Source organism: Podarcis gaigeae, assembly GCF_964106915.1.
Source record: "Podarcis gaigeae genome assembly, chromosome: 9".
NCBI lineage: Eukaryota > Metazoa > Chordata > Lepidosauria > Squamata > Lacertidae > Podarcis > Podarcis gaigeae.
In genome coordinates, this window is record NC_139685.1 from 66,653,649 (window position 1) to 66,678,901 (window position 25,253).

The window sequence follows — 25,253 nt, forward strand, 5'->3', positions numbered from 1 at the left end:
GCAAAACTTAAACCTATAGTAAGGGGCATTGATTTTTTTAATAGTCGTGTTTTTGAGCCGCACAGTCAAGATGGGTGCAATCGGTTGCGAAAAATGGTTGGGTCTCTTTGCTGACTGTTACCCACCCAGGTAGGTTGGGCATTTGGCAAGGAATGAGCATTAGGCTTATGTCACATCTGTGCAGAAACAGCCTGTCCAACACATTTTGTTCTTTGTTTAGTTTTGGGAAACGATTTCATTTATAGTTTTCAATTTTACAACAAATACATAATTATTTAAATCATCTCGTTATCCACAACTTCCCTTCCCCGCCTTCTGTGGTTCATTAAAATTTGGCCCTCAGAGATCAATACACAGGTCAGGACATAATTCTCCTTCAGATTTTTGACTACTCTGAATTTTGCAATATAATTCTAGATGCAAACAAGTACCAAACTATATTTTTAATGCATATTTGAGAATCGATATATTTAGAAATACATACACTGGGTTTTTTGAAATACGAATTTCATGCAGATTTTTCTAAAAATAAAATCACAGATTAATGTGGAAATGAGAAGGAGTGGACTTGTGAAGGGAAATGTTTAAAATTGGCATGGAACAAAACTAAATAAACCTGCCCATTGCTAGTTTTAGGTCACTCTTCTTCCCTAATTGAGTAGGTTTGTCAATCACAATTCTCCTGGAGCATTCAGTTTTCTTCTGTAATGCTTTCCAGAAGAAACAGGATCTCTCATTCAAGATTGGGGATGGAGGAGATGGCATTTGCAAGATAGTAAATAGGTGATGAGAACCTTATTTATTTACTTGTGTACACCATCCTTCATTCAAAGATCACAGCGCAGTTCATTTTCTGGGAGAAAGAGAGACAAAGCTGTCTTTCCACATTCTTAGAACTTCTCCCCCAAACTTCTGCTGCATGGTATGCATGAGATTTCCAGATTGCTTCCCATCCTCCCATTGGCTATACTTAAACCTCAATGGTTTCAAAAATGGAACAACAGCTGGTATCTTCAGACCTCATTCAGATATTAGCAGAAATCAGATGCACACATCTGATTTCTCTGTTTACCAGCATGCAGTGCTATTTTTCTAGGAAAAGTGGTGCCGGAACTCACCATGAACTCACCTTGTCTCTAAGAATGGTAATGGCACTCACCTGAGAGGTGCCAGAACTGAGTTATGGTGAGTTCCAGCTGAAAAAAAGCCCTGCCAGCATGGATTATCTCATTTACTCTGCATGCATGTAGGCTTAGGGGCATGCATAGAACATTCGGTCCAGTATACCTGAAGGAGCGTCTCCTCCTCCATCGTTCTGCCCGGACACTGAGGTCCAGCGCCGAGGGCCTTCTAGCAGTTCCCTCGCTGAGAGAAGCCAAGTTACAGGGAACCAGGCAGAGGGCCTTCTTGGTAGTGGCACCCGCCCTGTGGAACGCCCTCCCACCAGATGTCAAAGAGAAAAATAACTACCAAACTTTTAGAAGACATCTGAAGGCAGCCCTGTTTAGGGAAGCTTTTAATGTTTAATAGGTTATTGTATTTTAGTGTTTTGTTGGAAGCCACCCAGAGTGGCTGGGGAAACCCAGCCAGATGGCGGGGTATAAATAATAAATTATTATTATTATTATTATTATTATTATTCAACGGCACTGATGCAACAAAGCTCTTGTTCATAGCTTCATGCGCATCAGGGTTTGGGGTCTTGGCCAAGACCTGAAACATAACCAATGAAAACAAGGCTACATGGCACACAGGATAATATAAAAGGATTTCAAAACACTGTCTTTCCACCCCTTCCTTTCTTATTTAGAAGTTGGTCAAGCAAAGCCGTCTGATCTGAGGGGGAAACTGGGTCTTTTGCATTTACGTTGATTGTTACAAAAATCAGGCTGACCTTCATGCTAGGTTAAATGGATCAGCATGCATGGCACTGCTGCACACATCGCTCACATTCTCCAGAAACTGTAACATCCACCCAGATCCCATCCCTGAAAGATCAGGGAGTAAGTGTATCTAACAACCTGTAATTAAGTCATGTCATGTAGCCCGATTCAACTTGGAGGGTTGTGGTGGGGGGGGGGGGAGAGATGGAGAAATGCCTACAGTAATTGCATTTAGTTCATCTTGTATCGTGCTCCCAATCATAACCGCTAATTCAATTGTGCACTCGTTCTGCCAGCTCATTGCCATTAAGCACACATTTAATTACTTCAATAAAGGATTAATATGCAGCGCACAAAAGGAAGGACATTGCGCCGTGCCAAAGCACACAGCTGCCCGGCCATTTAGCTCGCAGATAAAGAAAGAATATCGTCGGGCAGCAAATCCTGTTACAAATACATCATTATTAGATGAACATTTGAGACTTTTATTTTCGTGCTCAGCACACATATATTTCCCTGGCTAGCGCCAGAAAGAGCTGTAGCGAGCGATTGACAGCTCTGCCATTGTTATCTCAATAATACCACTAACCAGGCTGGGGGGGTTAGGCCTCTTTACTCCCCTCCCCAATCCTTGTAAGGTTCCTCTTATCTTGCACCCAGGCAAGAGCCTGCAGCTTGCTACATTACAACATCCTGAGATAAGGAGCCTGTCCTGACATTATTCCAGCTTCTGCTGCAAGCCTCTGACAAGCATAACAAGTGTAAGTTTAAAAAAAAGGAGGGCGAGAGAGAGAGAAAAGACAATAAAGCCATTGTGCCCCCCCCAACGCTGCCGCCCCAGTCCCTTCTAGCCTCCAAAGACAGCCCATCAATTCTCGAGGTTGTACACAATCATTATTGCAAGGGAAACAAAGGCCCGTGTCAATTGTGCAGTGTTAGAAAGCAGTCCCTCAAATTAAAACCATGTACCTAACTGGATCTGATGGCAGAAGCTATTTAGCAGTGATATTTTACGGAAGGGCAATGAAAAGCAATAACGGCTTTATTTAATGTATCTGTTCAATCCAGCTGCCTCGCGCAGGCCTTAATAGAAGCTGTCGATCAATGTCGGCGCCTTTGGAATAACTATGGCAGACTGCAATAAACACAAAGGGAAAGATAACTAAAACTACTGATCAGCCCCTCGTTACTTTCTCGCGCTCCCGAGATTTGTCACTTGTTTGTGCTGCTATAATAGCGGCGGGCGATACTTATCGTGGCAGGAGTGTGCGAAGCCGCAGGCAAGGGGAGGCACAGATTGGCACTTGGGGCACATAATCCGTGCAGAGGAGAACAAAGTGGAGCAAATCAGTCTCGGAGATCCCAGACATGGCCTCAGACAAACCTTTGTTAATATTCATGTCTCCTCTTGCTGGCTTGTCTAGCCAATCTCTCTCTTCTAGCTGACTAGTGCAGCAGGGGTAGTCAACAACATGGCACCCTCCCGATGTGGCCAGACTACAGCTCCCATCACCCCTGACCATTGGTCATGATGCCTGGGGCTGATGGGAGTTGGAGTCCGGCAACATCTCCGGAAATTCACTATTTGCATTAGAAGTACAGTCATACCTCAGGTTAAAGACACTTTGGGTTAAATCTTTTCAGGTTGCGTCCCACAGCGACCCGGAAGTACTGGAAAGGGTTACTTCCGGGTTTCGTCGCTCACTCATGCGCAGATGCTCAAAATGACATCATGCACATGCGCAGACACAAGTTGCGTTCTGCTCATGTTGAGAACAGGGCTCCGGAACGAATCCTGTTCGCAACCAGAGGTACCACTGTAAATGGAAGAAGGCATGGTTGAAGGTTTCTTGTGATACTCCACTGCTGGTAAGCTGTGAGTAAGGTCTAGCACAGAGGTGGGCAACCCTTTCCAGCCACATTCCCTCATGGGTGGGGCCAGAAGCAACAGTGTGCAGAGAAATAGGTCTGACTCTTTTGTACAACATGCTACATTCAAGGCCCACAAAGGTCAGAGGTTTCTGCACTCATTCACACACGCATACACATGCATACACTGCCAGTGCTTTTCTTTTTATTCTTAAAAAAATGTTTAGGGGTGCTCTCGTTCTGACTCAAGAAAACCGCCATTTTATAGTTCAAGTCAGGGAAAATAAATACAGTAAAGGGACAAAAGTACAAAGAACATGCATTACTCATATTGAAATAATGCCCCCCCAATGAGGCCAAACTTTCATCAGTAAAACACCACACATCCACATTCCACACTGCTTCACACATTAAATGCTCGCTTCTGCCTGAGACTCAGGAAACACCATGACAGGAAATGAAGCCGCCATTGGAGATAGTAACAACAAAACTGACGATTGACCTTACTAGAGAAGAAACTAAAAAAATTAATACTTTTAGTTTCTTCTCCCGTTAGATTCACAAAATGTTTAGGGGTATGCATACCCCTGCCCCCCCAAAAAAAGCACTGCACATGGCTTTAAATCCTCCTTCCTGGCAAGTAAGAGACATTATAACAGTTGTTGTTGTTGGCTATTTGCAGTATGGTAGCGCTGCAGAGAGCTTGCTGGGGAGACCATGCATTAAAAAGAAAGGGACTCAAAAATAACTTAAACAAGGTTTTAATTACAAAAACTCCTTATACACTAAATACATTAACAACAAACCAGACCCAACCACCAACCCATCCCCCAGGGTAATGGGAAAGCTAGGTGCTGCTCCTTATATATAGAGAGAGCCAGTGTGGTGTAGTGGTTAAGAGCGGTAGATTCGTAATCTGGGGAACCAGGTTCGCGTCTCCGCTCCTCCACATGCAGCTGCTGGGTGACCTTGGGCCAGTCACACTTCTCTGAAGTCTCTCAGCCCCACTCACCTCACAGAGTGTTTGTTGTGGGGGAGGAAGGGAAAGGAGAATGTTAGCCGCTTTGAGACTCCTTTGGGTAGTGATAAAGCGGGATATCAAATCCAAACTACTCTTCTTATATACTACATCCAAATGCTGACACACCTTAATCAATGCAACTCAGCAGCACCTGCTATGTTTCACAGCTGTAAAGCTGGGTCTCGTTATCTTGCTCTGGCCCTTGCTCTGGTCCCTTAAAGACATACACATCAGGTGGAACAATGATGAACCTTTACATTTAAAGAAACCATTCAACAGTTGTTGTTGTTGTTGTTGTTGTTGTTGTTGTTACCCTACCTTTTTCCCTGACAGGGACTCAAGGTGCTTATAAATAAAACAGGAACAGCTAAAAACATTGGGCGGTAGGAACAATCATTAGAAAACAATTAAACAGTAATATAATTAAAGCTATATATAAATATGAAAGAATCATTAAAAACCTACAGATAATAAAATAAAAAAACTAAGTTCAGTGCTGATACTGCAAAATATAAATTGATCCGTATTCTTTATTTTATCTATCTATTTGCCTACCTATCTCCTTTCGTATAAATTTCATTGTGCTTTGCAACCATACAATAAAAGGTAAAGGTAAAGGTACCCCTGCCCGTACGGGCCAGTCTTGACAGACTCTGGGGTTGTGCGCCCATCTCACTCAAGAGGCCAGGGGCCAGCGCTGTCCGGAGACACTTCCGTGGCCAGCGTGACATCGCTGCTCTGGTGAGCCAGAGCCGCACACGGAAACGCCGTTTACCTTCCTGCTGGTAAGCGGTCCCTATTTATCTACTTGCACCCAGAGGTGCTTTCGAACTGCTAGGTTGGCAGGCGCTGGGACCGAGCAGTGGGAGCGCACCCCGCCACAGGGATTCGAACCGCCGACCTTTCCATCGGCAAGCCCTAGGCGCTGAGGCTTTAACCCACAGCGCCACCTGCGTCAACCATACAATACTACCATTAAAAACAGAGTGTGTTGTTTTTTTTAAAAAAAGACAACATACATAAATATCCAAGTAAGAGAATTAAAAAGAAATGTTGGAACAAGAACATCTTGAAATAACAGTTGCCTGTCATATCTCAACAGAGATGTTATTCCAATGAAAACAAGGGCAGCAGCTTGAAAGCCCTGATCGGATTTGCATCTGACATTTTAGGAGCCGTGATGAGAGACTCTTCTGTAAAACTAAGTGATCTACTGGGCGTGGAAAGGTAAGACAGTCTCTCAGCTAACCCAGTCCCAAGGCTCTTATATGTTAGTACCAAAACCTTGAACTTAGCCTGGGAGCATATTATTAGTAGTGCATTAAAATCCGCAGATGAAATCCCATTTCTAGTTCTCTTTTCTGAGTCCCAGCCAGCTGGTTTTCTATGGAATATCTACATGTGCCCTTGCAGGGAGGGTGTGCTTTTGTACTGCTGTTCCTTCAATGTTGTAAATTGCTTGCTCCTTTAAATACCTTGTATGCGTTTGTAGATATGCATGTTACTTTATCAGGGTCAGGAATCAGTATGCTAGGGTACCTGCTGAAATCCAGCAAGGGATGCACTGCTTGTCCCCAGATCCCTCTGGCCCTGTCTATTGCACCTAGTTTAGCTGCCTTCTCCGAGTGCATGAACATCAGTTAAGGAAAAGCAGCAAACTCTTACCATGGTTTCTCATTCTGGGCAGTTGTGCAGATTGGGCACAGAAGTGGTGCAGGAAAGGACAATGAATGGGCTGTGTCCACAGTAGAGTAGCAAGAAGGTGATCCTCACAAGGGGCATATTGCCTTAGGGGCTTGCAAAATCTGGAGTCGACTCTGTACTTTCTTACTTGCACTGCAATATGGGTTTTGTAGTCTTGAGGCTGCCCAAACAGGTACAGTCTTACTTTGGTTTTTGAACAGCTTAGTTCTCGAACGTTTTGGCTCCCGAACGCTGCAAACCCAGAAGCCTGCAGCCAATCAGAAGCCGCACTTTGGTTTTCGAACATTTTGGAAGTCGAACGGACTTCCGGAATGGATTCTGTTCAACTTCCAAGGTACGACTGTAGTCTTGTGCATGTTCATTCTGCTCACAAGGATGAATATAATTTGGTGTGAAATAGCAGAAGAACACAGAGAAGTGTTAAAAAACTGAATATGAAAATGTGTGGTGGTTGTTTAGACAAGCATGTAGGTTACCAGCATTTTTGAACCAGATATCAGCAGTGATGGATCTGTGCTATGTTGCTCAGAACTGGGATGCTGCAAATATGAAACAACAAGTGGTTATTTGTTATGTTTGTGTTCTGACTTTCTTCCAGCTTGCTCAGAGCAAGTGACATGGGATCGTCCCATTTTATCCTCACGGCAACTCTGAGAGGTCACTTAGGCCGAGAGACGGCAACCGATCCAAGACCACCTGCTGTGCTTTGCACTAGGTGGGGGAACTGAACCCATATCTCCCTGATCCAAGTCTCACCTGCCATCCATGATGGCTGTATCACAGTGAGAGCAAAATCATCTTTTGCTTGGGCAATGAAATGGTACCACTGTCCGACATCACAGTGCATATCCCTACCTGTTGCCTAAAGCTCTTCGGAGACCCATCACACTTTTGATTTTGTGCTGGTCCCTTGGGTTAACCGTGAGGCAAGGTTCGAGTCCAGTCCAAGGTCAAGGGTGCAGTATGGAGGCAATCCATCAAAGCTGAAGCTGGGTCCAAAGCATGGAGTCAGGTGAGGTCGGGAGCTCCAGCAGGACAGGGTGCAGGCAGGAACAGGCTACCAACAACGTTGCTCCTGCAACCTGGGACTGGGTCTGGCTGGCTTTTATCTGCCCCGAGGCATAGGGCGGCCCCAGTCCACAGGTGCCTCGCCTCTCCTGGCCTGGAGGCGAGCGTTCCTCCTGCAGGAACTTAGTTCCCTCCGCCTCTCTGCCCTGAGCCTCTGCAGCTCAGGAGAGGCTGGAGGGTTACTGGGCCCAGAGGCAACCTCAGCTTCCCCTGGCGGGGCTGAGAGTGGAGCACCTGCAGGCAATGGGTCCTCCATCACTTCAGGAGCCAGAGCAGACTCAGCTGGTGCCTGCACCTGAGGATCCAGCACAGGTGAGGACCCTTCAGGCTCAAGCCCCAGCCCCGGCTCAGCTGATTGTGGAGGCGGAGAATCCTGTGCAGGCTGGAATTCCTCAGGTTCAGCCTCCGAGTCCGAATCCCAGGCCATCACAGATTTCTTATAGAGACATGCATTTCCATTCGTAGGAATCGGCAGTTTTTACATGTGATTAACCCGACTGTGACTAGAGGTAGATCAGGACCTTTGCCCCTGCTCTTTCGTCTCTGTTGATTTGTATCGAAGACATCTTTTGTGAAAGCACCCACCTTTCTATTCCCAAATCTCTTTTCGAGTATCATGCCTTCTCATGAAGCCTTTTAGTAGCAATCCATCATTTGCAGAAGCGTTATCACTTAACGCTCGGCCGAGGACAGAAAATTCACACTTCGGGCCGGCATGGCACCAAGTCAGCGTTTGTGCCCGTGGCGTACTTGATCACCTTCGGCAAGTACTGACTTTTTAATGTTGCAATATTAATCAGTGTTATTATTTTAATTGCGTAGAGCGCCCTCGGATCAATAGAGGCAGGCTTTTATCTTCATAATTGATCCCTTATTCATAACTATGCAGATTTCAACCTCATGCTTGTATGTTTTCCCCCAACCGAATAGAAAAGAAATACAGTTATTTCACCATACCTAAGGCTGAGACGACATTTATTCTATTGCTATTACTAGAATACTGTTGTTTGTACTTATGGAAGATAGCAGGAGGCAAGGTCGTGTGTCCTGTTTTGCAGAGGACAAAGGACTCTGTTTGAAGACCTGCCCTAGTCCAGTTTAAGAGCCGTTCTGCACTTAACTTTTATACTGGAGTAGTTGCCAGTGGGTGGGTTGGGGTGAGATTTTTTGGCAAGTTGCCAACAATTTGAGCATCATTTTTCTTGTTTATTTGTTTATGTTATTTATTTTGTTTCCTAAAACCAATTATTGTAAAATCAAAACAAGAAACCTCAGAGCAGTTTACCTAAATATTAATATTATTAATAATAATAATAATCCATAGGAAAAATTAACAACAGTACACACACACACAAACACACACACACACACCAATTAAATGGGAGTTACATTCGGGGACCCCACACACATAAACAAAAAGCATGTAAAAGTGGGGAGCTCCCTCTAAGCACCCTTTAAATGCCCACTCTGCCACTCTCTCTCCTATCCATACCAAAAATACTGTGTCCAAAAATATCCACAACTAGAATTGAAGCTCTGGGGCTGGCAGGAGGCTGGAGGATGTGTGGTAATGTGGCTGCGCTACCACGAGCCTCAGCTGTTAGGCGGGGAGGCTGAGCAGTGTCAATAAAGCTCCACTGTTCCTCCAGTCCTTTGGAGGCTCCCTCTGCCCTCACTGATGTCCTCTTTGGGCTCCAAGGAGGGTCTGCTCACGAGCCACAAAGACTCTCCAGCTCTCTCCCGCCATTAAATTCTTTATCTATTTCCTGGTGCCACACATATACGCGGCCATGCACAAGTCGGTCTCATGCAAGTGGGGAGATGCCTGTTATCTGAGACTTTAGAAAAGTTCAAGCACCAATAGATTAAAAACAGACTAAATCTCGCAGCAACTTCTGGGTAGGCTTGTCTAAACATCCAAACAAACAAAATTCAGCAGGTGCTGAAAAGAGTACAGTGCCCGATATTAATAGGCAAGGAGTCCCAAAGTCTTATGATTATTATGGGGCACCTGTATCACTGCCACTTCTGCCAGCCTAAGTGGTTGAGACAGTGTACATGCAAGTAAGGCCATCTCGTAGGTAAATCATTTGGCTAGTATTCCAAAATAATGTACAGTCATACCTCAGGTTACAGAAGCTTCAGGTTGTGTTTTTTCAGGTTACGGACCACCGAAACCCGGAAGTACCGGAACGGGTTACTTCCGGGTTTCGGCAGTCACGCATGCGCAGAAGCGCGAAATCAAGCTTTGTGCATGTGCAGACGTGCAGACATGGGTTGCGGATGCTGCAAGTTTTAAACGTGCATCCTGCACAGCTCATGTTCGCAACCAGAGTGTCCATTGTACTCAAATAACTTGCTTTCCTTATACCACAAAAAAAATCCAACTTCGGTAATTGATCCAGAATGGATCTTCAATGTTTTCCAGCATGTGTACCAGCATCCTACCTCTTCCTAGATAGAGGGGGGTCCATGTTGCTGGGCATGGTTTGGGAACCATGTGCACCACCACCTTCTGACCGGCACATACCGTCAGTTCACAAGCTCAGTTCAGAGGAGAGATATGGCAGACAGAGACTATGGAACTGAGTCAAAGCCCTGCCCATGACAGCAATCATTAGCTGCATATAAAATTTTATGAGAAGAACGAGGTTGTTGAGGTCGGCCATAGCTCAGGAAGACACACAGTTCCCATTCTAATTTCCTATATTCTCACAAGATTAGTATTCCGGAATACTAGGCATTAAATACATATATTTTGAAAACTCTGGAAGGGCTTTCCCCATTCTCACGCACAGAACTCTGACATTTACTGGCTGGGGGAATGTTAAGGTCTTTTAGTACTGTGACCTCAGCCATGGAACTTTTCTCAATCTGGGCACAGCCCACAATTAGCATGGAGAGGAAAAAACCCACAATCATGCTCTAAGAATTAGCAACATGTGAGCAAAGGTGCAGAAAGCTACAAATTTGCTCTTAAAAACACCGGTTCAAACAGAAACTAAAGGTAAAGGGAACCCTGACCATTAGGTCCAGTCGTGACCGACTCTCGGGTTGTGGCATTCATCTCACTTTATTGGCCGAGGGAGCTGGCGTACAGCTTCCGGGTCATGTGGCCAGCATGACCAGAGCAGCGCACGGAAACACCGTCTACCTTCCCGCCGGAGCGGTACCTATTTATCTACTTGCACTTTGACGTGCTTTCAAACTGCTAGGTTGGCAGGAGCAGGGACCGAGCAATGAGAGCTCACCCCGTCGCAGGGAATCGAACCGCCGACCTTCTGATCGGCAAGTCCTAGGCTCTATGGTTTAACCTACAGCGCCACCTGCGTCCTCTCCAAACAGAAACTAGGGCACTATAAATGGTAAGCATGGGAAATCCCTAATTTGTTTTTGTTTTGTTTTTTAGCAGCAGGGCCTTGAAATAGTTAGCAGCACACTATCCAAGCACCTTCAAGGACAGTGCCTGGTTTATCTCCAGCAAAAGATCCTCTCTCCTCGCTAGGATGTGTGTGTAAAAGAGGCCCATAGGTGGCAGGCCCACACTGGCCTCCACTGGGAGGCACTGCCATCAAATGAGGCCCACAATACTGAGTACATGGCTTGGGGTGAAAAGAAGCTGTGCATTTAAGCTGTGAGGGGCCACAAACGTTACTTCTCCAAAGACCTCTGTGCTTAGGCAGGGATATAAGGAATTAGGTGGTCCAGGAGGTATCCTGAACCCAAGGAGTAAATGAATGCAAGAACCTTGAACCTCGTCATGAGGGCACAAAGCTTGCAGCCACTGCTCATCGACTAAGTTTAGCCAGTCGCACCTGGAATATTGTGTCCAATTCTGGACAACACAATTTATGACAGGCAATGACAAACTGGAATGTGTGCAGAGGAGGGTAACCAAGATGATCAAAGGTCTGGAGAGAATGAAGAATGTTTGAAAGAGCTGGGTATGTTTAGCCTGGAAAAGAGTAGACAAAGAGGAGATATGATAGCCATCTTCAAATATCTCAAGGGTTGTCACATGGAACAAGGAGCAAGCTTCTCTCCTCCTGCTCTGGAGGGTATGACTCAAACTAATGGCTTCAAGAAAGGAGATTCCAACAAAACATCAGGAAGAACTTTCTGAGAGTGAGAGCTGTTTGACGGAGGAATGGACTTGTGCACTCTCCATCCTTGGAGGCTTTTTAGCAGAGGTTGGATGGCCATTTGCCATGGATGCTGTAGCTGAGGTTCTTGCACTGCAGAGGTTCCTTCCAACTCCATAATTCTGTGATTCTATGACCAATCCAGAAGAGCCTTGCTAAAGCTGGTGCCCTCAAGATGTTTCCAACCACAACTCCATCATAAAAGGGCTGTAGCTCAGTGGCAGAGGATCTGCTCTGAATACAAAAGGTCACAGATTTAATTCCTGGCCCTGGCCTTTCCAGAGAGGGTATGGAATGTCCTCTGTTTGATACCCTTGAGGGCTACTGTATTGCCAGCCAGTGTAGACAAGACTGAGCTAGATTGACCAATGGACAATGGATAAGGTAGCTTTCTGTGTTCCTATCCTCCCTGTCCATATAGTAAAAGCTATGGTTTTCCCAGTAGTGATGTATGGAAGTGAGAGCTAGACCATAAAGAAGGCTGATCACCAAAGAATTGATGCTTTTGAATCATGGTGCTGGAGGAGACTCTTGAGAGTCCCATGGACTGCAAGAAGATCAAGCCTCTCCATTCTGAAGGAAATCAGCCCTGAGTGCTCACTGGAAGGACAGATCCTGAAGCTGAGGCTCCAAGACTTTGGCCACCTCATGAGAAGAGAAGACTCCCTGGAAAAGACCCTGATGTTGGGAAAGATGGAGGGCACAAGGAGAAGGGGACGACAGAGGATGAGATGGTTGGATAGTGTTCTCGAAGCTACCAGCATGAGTTTGACCAAACTGCGGGAGACAGTGGAAGACAGGAGTGCCTGGCGTGCTCTGGTCCATGGGGTCACGAAGAGTCGGACATGACTAAACGACTAAACAACAACAACATCCTCCCTGACCATTGGCTGTGCTGGGATACATCTGGAGGGCACCAGATTGGTGGACGCTGCTCAAGACAAACATCTTCAGCAGGCAAACTCCTCCACAAATTTAATGTTGTTTGAGGCACGGCAGGGAAACCTCTCTGAAGCAAATCATTGGTCTGCCCTCCTGGGGTCCTATATTTCCTGCCCTGCTGGGGCATTTCAGTTGTCCCCATGGTGCTGAACCACTAAGGAGGTTATATGCCGGGAGGATAATGTAGCAGGCAAGCAATGGCTTGGGTTAAGTGGTGCGTTAGGTCATCAGCGTTTGTGGTCATTTGGATGATCTTCCAGGCCACTGTATACTCTTGGGATGCGGGGAGAGTTTACATTTTAATGGAATCAAAGGGGCAGGGAAGGAGCAATTTAACACAGCGGCAAACACTTCCCTCTAGGCGGGACTGCTCTCTGCTTTCTTGCTGAAGGACAATGTGCTCCTGCTAAGTAGCTAATGAAAGGGAAAGCTCCAGGAAGAGTGGATGGCAGCAGCAGGTGGATGCAGAAGAAAAACAAAGAAGGCTTACCAAGAAGGAGACATCAAGCAGTACCATAAAGGTGAGATTGTGAGATTTAAGAAGCCCCATAGAAGAACAGTGAAAAGAGGATGGCACATTGAGCTATTATTGTTGCTATTATTATTATTATTGTTATTATTATTATTATTATTATCTCAGAAATTCATAAATAGAATCATAGAATCATAGAGTTGGAAGAGACCACAAGGGCCATCGAGTCCAACCCCCTGCCAAGCAGGAAACACCATCAGAGCACTCCTGACATATGGTTGTCAAGCCTCTGCTTAAAGACCTCCAAAGGAGACTCCACCACACTCCTTGGCAGCAAATTCCACTGTTGAACAGCTCTTACTGTCAGGAAGTTCTTCCTAATGTTTAGGTGGAATCTTCTTTCTTGTAGTTTGGATCCATTGCTCCGTGTCCGCTTCTCTGGAGCAGCAGAAAACAACCTTTCTCCCTCCTCTATGTGACATCCTTTTATATATTTGAACATGGCTATCATATCACCCCTTAACCTCCTCTTCTCCAGGCTAAACACGCCCAGCTCCCTTAGCCGTTCATCATAAGGCATCGTTTCCAGGCCTTTGACCATTTTGGTTGCCGTCCTCTGGACATGTTCCAGTTTGTCAGTGTCCTTCTTGAACTGTGGTGCCCAGAATTCATTTTTAAGCAACTCTCTTCTTTATGAGTAAAAGCTCTCATTACTTCCCTTAACTGGGGAAACATTGTAGTTGTGCTGGGCCCGGGGGTTAACCCGAGCAACACGGTCCAGGTCTGGTCCCGAATCCAAGGATTCCACGAGGAGTCAGTCCAATAGTACCAAGGCAGGAAACCAGGCTAGGTCAGGCACAGGGTCTCAGGCAGGTTCCAGCAAGCAGCAATGTTGCTCCCGCAACCTGGGGCGGGGTCCGGCAGCCTTTTATCTCTGACAGGGTAACGGCCAGTCCTGATCCCCCTTTGACTCACCTCCCTGTCTCGCCCGACGGCGAGCACTCCTCCTGCGAGTACTCAGGTCTCTTCTTCTCTCAGGCCTGAGTCTCTGCAGCTCGGGAGATGTTGGTGGGTTACTAGACCCAGAAGACACCTCAGCCTCTCCTGACCCAACTGGTAGTGGAGCAGCTGCACGTGATTGCCCAGCAGAGGGCAACAAGGTAATCCCCGCATCTGGAGCCAGGGCAGGCTCAGGCCCCTGACTTGGCTCAGCTGGTGCTTGTTGCAGGGGAACCTGTGCAGACTGGGGCTCTTCAGAATCAGGCCCCAGACTCAGTACAGACGCCACCTGAGGCAGAGGATCCGGTGTGGACCGAGACTCCTCTGGTTCCGAGTCCGAGTCCCAGGCCATCACACCAGTCAATGACATTTTTATTCCAGGTATTTCTAGTAACAGATTCACAGAAACATTGATAAGGCAGGTTTTACGTATTTGTTTTCCAGGCCATAAATCAAATATCTGCTTGTCTTCCATCCATCCTCTTTACTTCCCTGATTCCAGGGCTGGTACCTGCAGCCAGCCTCTTTGGGGGCACTTCACCCAGGGTCCATTCAACCCAGGAGATGGTCCTCCCTGGTTCCTTGTCACGTAAGAACGCGTCACCATTTTTCGTGCTGATTCACACTTGGCCACTCTCCACTTAGGACGAAAGCCTAGCCCTAACCACTCCCTAGCAGAGTTTAACAGAGTGATGGGCCCACTGCCAAGCATACCAGCTTGAAAACGGGGGGGGGGGGGGACAGCCAAATTGCTGCATGTCATCAGTGAGGCTGGCTCAGGATCTAACACAGGCTTCCTCAACCTTGGCCCTCCAGCTGTTTTTGGCCTACAACTCCCATCATCCCTAGCTAGCAGGACCAGTGGTCAAGGATGATGGGAACTGTAGTCTCAAAACATCTGAAGGGCCGAGGTTGAGGGAGCCTGATCTAACAGATTCCTGCTTAGATCAACCTAGAATTTCAGGGCTTTGTGCTGTTAAATCTTTAAAATATCCCCTTCTAATTCCCCCCCCCCCCAAAGTTCCCCACTTCCCCTAGAACAGAAAGAGACTGCATGTTTGGTAAGTTAAACATGGTTTACTTACAAACTCTTCAAAGGATTCGTGTGCTTTTCCATACAGCAGTAAGAAAACATAGGCAGTAAGATTTAGATCCCAAAGTGGTGAGAGCTTTGAAATTATTTGTATAGAAACACAAGACAAGATGGCTTGCTCAAGCCACACGGTCTAAAAAGATGCTGCAAGTGATTTGATTAATTAATAAATCAGCAGCAGCATCTTATTCTTATTACCCACCACACATCAAAAGGTCCTAGAGTGGATCACAGCAATTTAAAATACAGCATTAAACACTGTTTAAATGAATTACGGTGGTGAAAGAGAGACAGAGTCCAGGGTAAAAAAGGTGTGTGATGCCAATGAAATCAGGTGACCTAGTTCCCAAGCAATGCAGACATAAAAGGTAAAGGGACTCCTGACCATTAGGTCCAGCCGTGACCGACTCTGGGGTTGCAGCGCTCATCTCGCTTTATTGGCCAAGGGAGCCAGTGTACAGCTTCCAGGTCATGTGACCAGCATGACTAAGCCGCTTCTGGCGAACCAGAGCAGTGCACGGAAACGCCGTTTACCTTCCCGCCGGAGCGGTACCTATTTATCTGCTTGCACTTTGATGTGCTTTCAAACTGCTAGGTTGGCAGGAGCTGGGACCGAGCAACGGGAGCTCACTCCATCGCGGGGATTCAAACCGCCGACCTTCTGATTGGCAAGTCCAAGGCTCTGTGGTTTAACCCACAGCGCCACCCGCGTCCCTAATGCAGACATATACTGCATCAATTATTTTTAAAAGCATTTTCATACACAACGTTCCAGAAATTGTCTCAACAACAACTCTTCATTTCAAGCCTACACCCAATTCAGCTCTGACAGATCTTCTTTTTTAAGATCTTTTACACATTATGTGTATATGAACAAACAATAGATTTATATAGTCACACTGATATTCTGCCATGGCTTTCTCCATCTCCCCTTTAATAGTTCTTAATGCTGTTTGCCTTGCTACTGCGCTGAACTCAGCTGACATCCTCAGTGAACTGTCCGCATTGACTGCAAAATTCTTTTCCTTGGTGGCAAAAACCAATTTAGAACTGTAAACACAGACTTCACTCAGTTTACCTTTCTTTAACAGTTGCTTTCTCCTGTTAATACAGGGGATGCTAAAATAGGAAATCGGCATGAAACTTAAATCTCCCACCCTCAGTATATTTACTTTAAACTAAATCTTGTGGAATACGGTTTAGTTTGATGTTTGTGGGGTAAATAAATGTCTCGTTCTATTACTATAATTATGCCAATCCAGACTAAAGCTCCATCTGTACTCTACATTTAAGGCAGTATCATAGAATCATAGAATTGTAGTTAGAAGGGACCCCAAGGGACATCTAGTCCAACCCCCTGAAATGCAGGAATCTCAGCTAAAGCATCCATGACAGATGGGTGAAAGGTGGGTTTGTGAGTAAAAGAAATAAATGCAGTGGTACCTTGGTTCTCAAACTTAATCCGTTCCAGAAGTCAGTTCCAAAACCAAAGCGTTCCAAAACCAAGGAGCGCTTTCCCATAGAAAGTAATGCAAAACAGATTAATCCATTCCAGACTTTCAAAAACAACCCTTAAAATAGCAATTTAACATGGATTTTACTATCGAACGAGACCAACTGATCCATAAAATGAAAGCAAGAATCAATGTACTGTACTATGAAATAAATAAGACAGTATTGTAAATGATAAAAATTGAAATTATTATTTTTTCTTACCTGCAGTGATGAGAGTCACTGTTTGGATGGGGGGCTTTTATCTCTTTCCGCAGGCACACAATCAATCAATCAATCAATCAATCAGGCAGTAGCTGAACTGGGTTTTCGGTATTTGAGAACCAAGGCATTTAAGCACCAAGGCACCACTATAAAAGAAATACCTTCCCATTAGCTATTACACAATCAGCTATTCTCAGGTGTGAAAAAAATATGCCCACTGGATGTGAATGCTATTCAAATTCAGAATGCTGTTTTCCTATGTTTCAGATGGTATCAGGAATTTGGGGATCTACGGCCTTCATTAGGCCTAGTTTTCTATTTTAAAAGGTAAAGGTAAAGAACCCCTGACATTTAAGTCCAATCGCAGACAACTCTGGGGTTGCGGCGCTCATCTTGCTTTATAAGCCATGGGAGCCAGCGTTTGTTTTTCTGCCGCAACAGAACACCGAAACCAGAGCAGCATACGGAAACACCATTTACCTTCCCGCCGGAGCAGTACCTATTTATCTACTTGCACTTTTTGGCATGCTTTCGAACTGCTAGGTTGGCAGGAGCTGGGACCGAGCGATGGGTGCTCACCCTGTCACAGGGATGAACCACTGACCTTCTGATCGGCAAGCCCAAGAGGCTCAGTGGTTTAGACCACAGCGCCACCCGCATCCCTAGTTTTCTACTTACAGCCTTTATATGTCTGAGATCATCCTTCTATGGATCTCTTCACCTAGAGTTAATGGTGAAAGTACTAACAAGAGATGACAAATCAAGAATATTAGACAAGAGATGGTTATATAAATTTACCATGTCTTCGGGCAATGTAAGGAGAGAGTAGTCCCCAGGGAGGAACTATGGATGTTATCAAAGAGCTAAGCTAGTGTTATTGTCTTTAATGGAAAGAAGTGGCATTGATCTCCAGGATCCCCTGCAGCTAATGGCCAAAGTAAATTCTTTTAAAGCCAATGACACGGTCAAAATTGCAGGAACCAATTTAGCAATAGAAAAAGTGCTGGCCACCATGCTCTGTTATGGCTTGCACCATTCAGTTCTGCTTTGTAGGAACCTGCCCCGGCATTGACATCTACCACAAAGGTCCAGCTCATGCCTTAGCAGAGAGGCCTGGAGGGACACATTTGGCCTGCAGGCCCGAGGTTCCTCACCCCTATGTTAACCAGAAACCCACATCTGGTCCTAACAGGAGGCAGAGTGAATCAGCTGCCTCAGGCAACAAACAATGTGGGCCAAAGCTGAGTGTGCCACATGGTCTAGCCTGTAGAACATGGGTAGGCAAACTAAGGCCCGGGGGCCGTATCCGGCACAATTGCCTTCTAAATCCGGCCCACGGGTGGTCCGGGAATCAGCGTGTTTTTACATGAGTAGAATGTGTCCTTTTATTTAAAATGCATCTCTGGGTTATTTGCGGCCCCTGCCTGGTGTTTTGACATGAGTAGAATGTGTGCTTTTATTTCAAAATGCATCTCTGGGTTATTTGTGGGGCATAGGAATTCGTTCACTATTATTATTTTCAAAATATAGTCCGCCCCCCCACAAGGTCTGAGGAACAGTGGACCGGCCCTCTGCTGAAAAAGTTTGCTGACCCCTGCTCTAGCCCCAAGCTATCCTGCTGCCCTCGGGTACCGTGGAGGACGTTCTCCCACAGAATTAAGATTCAGGACAGATTTTTCTGCATGGAATTGTGGGTGGGTGCGGCGCCATCTTGTCCTTTGCCTCAGGCAGCGGAATGTCTTGGGCCGGCCCTACAGAGAGACTCCCCAGCTGCAAACTATTCCTTTCCAGCATTTATAATATCTGCTGAATCCCCACTTACCCAATCACCTTGGAAAGCCATTTAACGGCGCACAAAGGAAGTAGGAGCCGGCAGCGCCGCATTATAATCTCTAATACCTTGTCGCCGTGATTCCAGCCTCCCAGGAATGAAGCTGGTGTCAAAGATTTAATGCGTTTTCACATTAGTGATGTCAGCACAAAATGGGCCATCTTCCCTGAATAATTTATCTTCCCTGTGCATAATATTCTAACTTTCTCTCTCCTCTCCTCTCCCCCCCCCCCCCCGCCCCTCTGTTCTTTTGGTTTTTCCACTATGCAGTAGCTGGGAGGTAACTGTCTGTTAGACCTCAAAAGGGGGGAGCGGGGAGAAAAACCCTGCAGAGCATCCTTCCCATCAATCAATTAAAAAACACTTACCTTACACTCAACATGATTTATTTTTTGTTAATACAATTGTCTCACTATACTCTTCTATTATTATACCCTTAATTCCATTAGCCGCTTGCTTTAATGCTGTCTTGAAAGTTGACCCCCGAGTAAGAGAAAGGAAGTTGGCTTAAGAGCAAGGGGAAAATGCCAATACTGTTCTGGAAGCACTTATCTTCAAAGACTTGTAGGTCGGTTTTTTAAATCATCATCATCATCATCATTTATAGCTAATAATAATAAGAATAATAATAATAGACAGGCTGCATCCCAGAAAATGTTGCACTTGGGGGGCATGTTTAGATTCCATGCATTTGCCATTAAATATCTTGCTGGCTCCCAGTTGCACGCATTGCCAGATATAATGATCTGTCATTCGACAGGTGAGTGAATCTAACGTTTCCCCGCCAGAACTTGGCAAAGTCGAGGGAGCCTCCTGCCTCCATCTTAACAAATGGAATGTTGATCTGCACCGAGGTGAGCCTAATGCAGGCTCTCATAAGTGCTTTTAATGGATGATGGGAGCCTGATGGCAGCACTCCACCCCGAGCCAAAACCCTCATTAACGTCATTGGGAGATTTGGCTGAGTAAGGTGGTTGGAGCCCGATTCGCAGGTAGCATTAGTGGCGCTTGGCCATATCCAATAACCTTAGAACAAGCAGCAATGAGATTATTAGCAATGAGAGCCAGTGTGGTGTAGTGGTTAACAGCAGTAGACTCGTAATCTGGGGAACCGGGTTCGATTCCCCACTCCTCCACATGCAGCTGCTGGGCGACCTTGGGCCAGTAACACTTCTCTGAAGTCTCTCAGCCGCACTCACCTCACAGAGGTGGTGGAGGAGTTGTGGTGTTGTTGTGGTGGAGGAAAGGAGAATGTTAGCCACTTCAAGACTCCTTCGGGTAGTGATAAAGCAGGATATCAAATCCAAACTTTTATTATTTTGTTGGTGCCCACAAGTGAAAGAGTGGCTGTCATGGGCACACAGAGGAATGGTGGGATGAAATTAGCTGGAGGACCACCAAGGGAAGAAGGTTCAGAGCTTGGCCATTGGTGGTGGGACAATAGCTGGAAAGAGGAGGTAGCTGGAAAGGTAACAGAGCTTAAATCTCTAAATCTCAAGAGATTTAGGACATAATATAATGTTTGAGGACTGGGAAAGATTGTGGAAGAAAGGGGTTAAGTTCACCGCATGTACTTTGTTAAAGGAAAATATTATGAAGATGATGTATAGATGGTATTTGACTCCTGTAAAATTAGCAAAGATGTATCATAATTGTGATGATACATGTTGGAAATGTAAAGAAAAGGAAGGAACATTCTTTCATATGTGGTGGACCTGCCCCAAGTTGAAAGACATCTGGGAAAAGATTTATAATGAATTTAAAAAATGTTGAAATATACATTTATAAAGAAACCAGAGTCCTTTCTTCTTGGAATAACAGGTTTGGAATTGCCCAAGAAAGATGCTAATCTATTTTTGTATGCCACAAAAATATGTACGCGGCTCGTATTTTGTGTTTTTGTTTGTCGTTGATATTGTAAAAACTAATAATTTTTTTGCAAAAAAGAAAAGAAAAGGTAATAGAGCTTAGTGGGGCGAGGGTCGTCTGTAGCAGAGGGAACCAGAGGAAGAAGCTGAAGCAGAAAAGTAGGAGGAGAGAGGCCAAGAGGCAGAGATAAGTCAGGCTGGTGAAGAGCCATGGATATCTTCGCCTCCTACTGTGACAAGCTCCCCTCCCCCTTGTCTCCCAGAACCAGAAGAGGCATAAAGACCAGGGGGAAGGTCAGCTGGTTATGAGGGGGAGATACCCAAGCTTCTTCACCAGCCTGTGCTGGGCCCGGGGCCAACCCAAGCAACGCGGTCCAGGTCCGGTCCCAAATCCAAGGGTTCCACTAGGAGTCAGTACGACAGGGCCAAGGCAGGAAACCAGGCAGGGTCTAGCATACAGCAATGTTGCTCCCACAACCTGGGGTGGGGTCCGACAGTCGGGATAACGGCCGATCCTGATCCCCCGGTGACTCACCTCCCTGTTTTGCCCAAAGGCAAGCACTCCTCCTGTGCGTACTCAGGTCTCTCCCTCTCTCAGACCTCAGTCTCTGCAGCTCAGGAGATGTCTGTTGGTTACTAGACCCAGGGGCCACCTCAGCCTCCCCTGACCAAACCGGTAGTGGAGCAGCTGTAAGTGATTGCCCAGTGAAGGCAACAAGGTAATCCCCGCATCTGAAGCCAGGGCAGGCTCAGGCCTCTGACTTGGCCCAGCTGGTGCTTGTTGCAGGGGAACCTTTGCAGACTGGGGCTCTTCAGAATCAGGCCCAGACTTGGTTCAGCTGCTGCCTGAGGCAAAGGATCTGGTGCGGGCTGAGACTTCTCTGGTTCCGAGTCCGAGCCGGAGTCCCAGGCCAGCACACAGCCTAACTCATCTCTGCTTCTTGCCTTCTTTCTTCTGCTGCTTCCATTTCTGGTTCTTATTCTGGATTTCTCTCTGCCACAGACTCTTCCTGCTCACTAAACCCTTTTACCTCTTCATCTTCCAACACCACCTCCCTCTTCTAATTCTGACCACTCATCATCGTCCCATCGCTACTCCCTGGGCTCTGAGCCTTTATCCCTTGGGGGTTTCTCAGCTGGTGCCTCCCACCATTCCAGCCAGTCCATGACATGTTTTCTCAATGTAAATCCCCACCCATTCAGAGGTTTCCATTTGCCCTGTTAGAGAAAATGTATAGTTACCCATATGTTTTCCCTAGTGGGACAAATGACAGCTTTTTGGAGGGGGGGAGGTTACATTGGAAAACAGCAAAGGGAGAAAGGGTAAAATGTTCACCCAACACCAGAATCCTGACCCAATTTAAAATAAATAATAAAAATTTAAAGACACAGGAAATTAACTCACCTCTCTCCTGTGTATAATTTAGCTATGGTTTTCCCAGTAGTGATGTATGGAAGTGAGAGCTGGACCATAAAGAAGGCTGGTCGCCGAAGAATTGATGCTTTTGAATTATGGTGCTGGAGGAGACTCTTGAGAGTCCCATGGACTGCAAGAAGATCAAACCTCTCCATTCTGAAGGAAATCAGCCCTGAGTGCTCACTGGAAGGACAGATCCTGAAGCTGAGACTCCAATACTTTGGCCACCTCATGAGAAGAGAAGACTCCCTGGAAAAGACCCTGATGTTGGGAAAGATGGAGGGCACAAGGAGAAGGGGTTGACAGAGGACGAGGTGGTTGGACAGTGTTCTCGAAGCTACCAGCATGAGTCTGACCAATCTGTGGGAGGCAGTGGAAGACAGGAGTGCCTGGCGTGCTCTGGTCCATGGGGTCATGAAGAGTCAGACACAACTAAATGACTAAACAATCATATTTGCAAAAGTGAAAATCCGGATAGAGTTGTTGAGTTTTATTTGGGGAGTGGACCTTGGCCTGCCTGATTTTGAGAAGATGGCATAAGGGCACTTAGATGCTTCCGCAGCCTTGGCACTGCTTTTCCAAAGCGAGACCTGCCTGCATCTCCCTTCCCCTCATTCCAGAGTCAGCTGCCTGAAGGAGCTCCAGAAACCCTCGGAGGGACGAGGGACTTTGGGAAGCGGAGAACAGGAGAGAATCCCAGAAAAAGGAAAGAGGGAGAAGGAAAGGAAGAGGGGAGTGCTGTGGAGGCGTCCAGACAGGAGGCGGGAGGCAAAGGGCTGAAAAAACCATGCAATGGTTGCCTTGCTCTTCCCGGTACGGGGCAGTGGAAGCAGCCCAGGTGGCGCTGCAAAGTCCTCTTGGCCTGGAGGGTGAAGAGGCTGGTGGAGGAGCGGTGACAGCAGTATCAGCATGCCCCGCATGGCAGCCCCTTCGCTGAGCCAGAGCTCCCTGGAGCCCAACAGCCGTGACGGTGGTGACCCCTCTGTCAGGTCTTGCTCCTGCCAGTGTCCTGCTGGGCAGCAGCGCCATGCCACTTTTGGACCACTTTTGAGCCGCTCAAGAAACAACAACCTGTTTTTCAGCTTTTGGGACATTTTAAGCAAGGAATCACCCCCATTGCCATACGTCTAGGTCAGCCCTTCTCAATCTGTGGGTCCCCAGGTGTTGTTGAACTACAACTCCCATCACCCTTAGCTAGCAAGGCCAGAACTCAGGGATGATGAGAGTTGTAGTCCAACAACATCTGGGGACCCACAGGTTGAGAACCGCTGGTCTAGGTTTTCCCTGACATTTAGCCAATTTCGGGAAATTCCCCTTGGGCGCCATTTTCATCATTTGAATTCTGGGCATGTCCAGGAAAATCTGGGTGAGTGGCAACCCTAGTATAATTTAGCCCTAAACTATGGATCCTGGGTAATCTCCAGATTCATATCAACACCCTACAAATGGGTTCCATCTGTCAGTGATTCATAAGTTGTCTTATCCATAGGGTTGTGGTCCAGCTAAAAACTTTGGCGATTAATCAAAATGTGTGTATTACCAAAACTTCATGACAGGACCTTTTTTTAGATATAAAAGTAAGGGTGATATAATATGACTTCGAATAAGCAAAAGCTACCACTCATGGGAAGAAAGGAAGGCCAACTTTAATATTTACTTTTTTCTTTCCCTCATATGGTAACCGACTGGAACTAAAATAGCCTCAAACCAGGGGCTGGGGGCTGGAAGGAAACGTACCCTGCACTCTCAGCCTCATCAATTAAAATTGAGATTGCCAATTAAAGCTTGCAGTACTGCTAATTAGTGACTAGGTAGAAAATAAAATGAACCTTGTTTTCCTTTTTCAGCAAATAACCTAACATCGGCATATGTGCAGAGAGAGGCCGATTGGCTTGTGATTGCCAGAGGACCACAATCATCATGTTCCTTTCGATAGCAGACTTGGGGGTGAGTGCTGACAAGACTGGAGCCAAAATACAGACACTGAGAAACAAAGAGGAGGTCTTGCCATACTTGTGTGAACCCCAAGTGTGGCGTTCACACACAGGGCCCCCGGATGTTTGACGGTCTATTGACCCTGTGCCGCCACTGCGATTGCTTTTTCCGCTGCCACCACCCCGTATCTCACGGAGACACATGGAGTCCAGTCAGTTGTTAACATAAACAAATAATCAAGTTTATTTTTAAATGCAGGAACAAGCTTATGGTTTCAGTTAATTTTTCTCTTGTCAGTTTCTTTCTTAGTTCCTAACAACTTCAAACTGATTTTTCCAACTATCTATCTGACTCCACCTAACAATTCCTCTCACTCTCTCACAATACAACTCTACCAACCCACACCTAAACCTCCCTCTTCCTTCTTCAACTCCCAAACCTCAACTTCAGCTCCCAAACCTCAGCCCAACTCAACTCCCAAACCTCAACTGACTTTCAAAACCTCCCACTCTAACTTTTATTCCCCCCTTGCATTCTCAGTGGCCAATCACATCACACCTATTTTCACCCTTTCCTTATGACCCATCCTAGGAGGCAAACGCCACACCAAGTTATATAGAAGTAGAAAGCAATATATTAAAAAATGGAAAAGCAAATGCAGCCACAATAGAAGATCCAAAATAAACTTAGTGAGGTGTGAGCATGCTCAGTGGCTTCCAGAATCTATGGAATATTAAGTATCAGTTCGAAAAGAAAAATAGAAAATCCAAAGGCGGGTGAGAATTGGCCTGGTTAAAACTGTTACAGCTTATAGTAACATGGAGAAGGGAGCATGGCTGAGGTGGAGCTTGAACACATGTACTTCTGCTAGGTGTGAGGAGTAGCAGTGGGGGGGGGGTTGATTTGGTTCATATTTAAAGGTGAGCCCACTTAAACTGCCACCTTTTGAAATTTTGCAGTTCTCTGAATTTTGCAGTGCAGTTCTCCAACCAAGTGATATGTACAAAAATGCATATACTAAGGTTAAGCTAGAAAGCATCTTAAAAAGCAGAGACATCACCTTGCCGACAAAGGTCCATATAGTTAAAGCTATGGTTTTCCCAGTAGTGATGTATGGAAGTGAGAGCTGGACCATAAAGAAGGCTGATCGCCCAAGAATTGATGCTTTTGAATTCTGGTGCTGGAGGAGACTCTTGAGAGTCCCATGGACTACAAGAAGATCAAACCTCTCCATTCTGAAGGAAATCAGCCCTGAGTGCTCAATGGAAGGACAGATCCTGAAGCTGAGGCTCC

At 46.1% G+C, this 25,253-nt stretch overlaps 1 long non-coding RNA gene across 1 annotated transcript in view; it reads right to left on the reverse strand.

The window, feature by feature from the left end:
* The window catches only part of LOC310852918, a 71,395-nt gene extending 46,815 nt beyond the window's left edge, over positions 1 to 24,580 (reverse strand). The window contains exons 1-2 of the long non-coding RNA XR_014568434.1: positions 24,444 to 24,580; positions 24,154 to 24,399 (exon numbers count right to left, since the gene is read on the reverse strand). This is a non-coding gene — a long non-coding RNA (uncharacterized lncRNA). The remainder of the gene's footprint in view (positions 1 to 24,153; positions 24,400 to 24,443) is intronic.
* Positions 24,581 to 25,253: the final 673 nt, after the last annotated feature.